Genomic DNA, 3,351 nt, shown 5'->3' on the forward strand with positions numbered 1-3,351 from the left:
ACCCCGTGTCTGCTAAAAATACAAAAAATTAGCCGGGCATGGTGGCACGCGCCTGTAATCCCAACTATTTGGGAGGTTGAGACAGGAGAATAGCTTAAACTTGGGAGGCGAAGGTTGCAGTGAGCACAGATCAAGCCACTGCATTTCAGCCTGGGTGACAGAGCAAGACTTCGTCTCAAAAAAAAAAAAAAAGGTAGCAAGATGTGTTTGGTTGGATGTGAGAGGGTACACGAGAAAAGTCTAATAAATGAGGTTGTTATTAGGATGAAATAGAAGTGCACAAAAGAATGCTGAAAATGCAAGATGGTGTTCAAACTTCAATTAGAAAAAGGAGAGCAGTGCAGGGAGAAGGAAGACCCCATGGCTATCCTAGGCAGCCCTGGGCTGTCACAGTGTCACCCATCTGTTCTGTCCCTTCTGGTAGCACCTTTGGGTGAATAAATATCATGACTGGGAATTTTACTGGATAGATATAAGCCTCCCTATGAAGCTGTTTTCCTGGTTTTGTTTAATTTATACTGTGGAAAAACAAAAAGTACCATGACTTATGTTCACAATTTATGTCACCGAATCCCATGTTTTTTATTTAAGCACTTTCCCAACACCTACTAAGTTATTTACTGCCCTGGAACACCAAACCATTATGTGGTGATGTTATAGGGACACATTCTGATGAATGTGTGCGGAGAGGTTCTATGACATGGGAAGTGTGTATCTCCCCAGACTCTGAACTCCATGATTATACTTATTGTCACCTCCATCCCCTTCTCTAGGACTCAAGTAATTGCTTGATTACTAACTATCTTTTCCCATTTCCAAAACCTAGGCCCGCAACAATATCTGGAACTCATTTATCCTAAGATAGAAATGAGTATTAACAGTTTAAATATGTCTCTCTCTAAGAATATTTGCACATTAATAAGAATTACAGCTTTAAGAAAATGAAGATGAAGATTTAGAAATAAATGCATTAGGAAACAGAAAATACAATAGAAATACTAAGTATATCTAAGAGTCGATTATTTGAAAACAAGCAAAGAAAACAGTAAAACAGAGATGCATTCGCTAATCCAACCAAGATAAAAAAAGGTGGAGTTCACCAGTTAGGAATGAAGATAGGAAAGTAACCTAAATACACAGTGCATTTAAATAATTATAAAGAATTATTTTAACCAACTGTATGACAAATAATTTGATAACCTCTGTGAAATAGATAAAGCTAATCACAGAAGTAGAAAATATAAATAAAAAAAGCAAAAATTCACGAAGAGCAAGTTCATCCCCACTCTCCTCCCTGAAAATCTACAGGACCCAGGTATGTCACCAGTGATTTTCTGAAACTTAAAAGAACAGAGAACTACAATGCTAATTAAACTGTTCCAAAACAAATAAATAGGAAAATTCCTTTTAAGAAACTAGAACAATGCCAAGACTAAAACCCGAGAAAGATATTATGAAACCAGGAAACAACAAATCTATTTCACTATGAAAATTGATTTTTTAAATTATAAAAAATGAGCCAGTAAAATTGATCCTATCTTAAAAGCATAATATAATAGATTTTGACTAGATAAGGCTCATATCAGAAATGCAAGAATGTTTCATTATTAGGAAATATATTAATATATTTGACTACATTAATAAATCAAAGGAGAAAAGTGGTATACTCATATTTGCAGATGCTTAAAAGATAGTTGATAAAATGCTAAACATATACCGTGAGACTTCATCTCAAAAACAGTTCTTAATAAAATAAGATTAGATATATTAAAGCATTTTACTTGACAACATAATTTAGTAAAGTCACTGGGCTATTCTATATACAAACAGTAACCAGTCTGAAACTATAATAGCAACAGAAAGATAGAATATCTGAAAATAAATGTAAGAAATGTGAAAACCCTACAAAGGCAAATTTAAAATGCTACTAAAGGACAAAAAAAGGCATTAACTAAGCACAAGGTGTGTTATAAATACCTAATATGCCAAAATTAATCTGTATGTTTTTCATAATCTCAATAACATACCAATAGATTTTTATAACTAAACACATTTCTAAACATCACATTTAAAAATAAGCATATGGCCAGGCGTGATGGCTTATGCCTGTAATCCCAGCACTTTCGGAGGCCCAGGTTGGCAGATCGCTTGAGCCCAGGAGTTCGAGACCAGCCTGGGCAACATGGCAAAACTCTATCTCCACAAAAAATACAAAAAATTAGCCAGGCATGTGGCACGCATCTGTAATCCCAGCTATTTGGGAGGCTGAGGCAGGAGGATCACCTGAGCCTGGGAGGTCGAGGCTGCAGTGAGCCAAGATCAGGCTACTGCACTACAGTCTGAGTGACAATGAGACCATGTCTCAAAACACAAACAAAACAAAACGAAAAATAGGCACAGAAGAATATTCAGGAAGATTCTGTGAGAAAAATGCAGCCATGAGGGACGATTCATTCTACCATTTGTGGTAATTAAAATAGTGTTGTAATGGCACATGTACTTACAAATAGACTAATGAGATACAAGAGTGGATTTATAAACAGAATCTCCAAATAAAATTTAGTAAATAATACAAGTGAAATTTAACATTATTGGATAAAAATAGAATGCTCAATAAATAATTCTAGAATAATCGAATAGCTGAAAAATAAGTTGAATTTTCACCTCATCTTTTACCAGAATAAATTCCAGATGGATCAAACATTTAAAGATTAAAATGAAACTATAATTATTACTAGAAGAAAATGGACAGCTTTTTATGTATGCTCAGAGAAGAGAAAACTTTTCTTTCATTATATTTTAAAAATCAACACATCCAAAGTTATTCAGCCAAGTCCAAAGATATATGCAATCTGGTGGTAATATTTATGTCTTGCTATATACCGAATGTTAATAGCTTCATATATAAAAATTGCTAGCAACAAATTTTTATAAAGATCATTAGTGCAATAGAAAAAGGATACAAACAGTCCAGAAATAAAAAGTGCAACTATTAAGCATTTGAAAAGATGTTCAACATCACTATTTAAAAAATGCCAGTTAAAATGAAAGTGATACGCATCTCATCATATTTCACCTTTATTCTGTCAAATATCAACAGATTTGGTAACAAACTGTTTTGGCAAGGGTATGGGGGAAACTGGCGCTCTCCCCTACACTTGGTGTATGTTCACTGGAAGTTAATTGGCATCGATTAAAATTAAAAATGTGCATGCTCTTTGGCACATCATTTTCATTATGAGTAATTAATTTCATAAGTATAATTTGCACATGTGGGCAGAAACATATGTACAAAGATATTCACTGCAGCCCTGTTGTTACCAATAAGATGGAAACAACCAAATATTTTAA

This window comes from Papio anubis, chromosome 6, assembly GCF_008728515.1.
Source record: "Papio anubis isolate 15944 chromosome 6, Panubis1.0, whole genome shotgun sequence".
Lineage (NCBI taxonomy): Eukaryota > Metazoa > Chordata > Mammalia > Primates > Cercopithecidae > Papio > Papio anubis.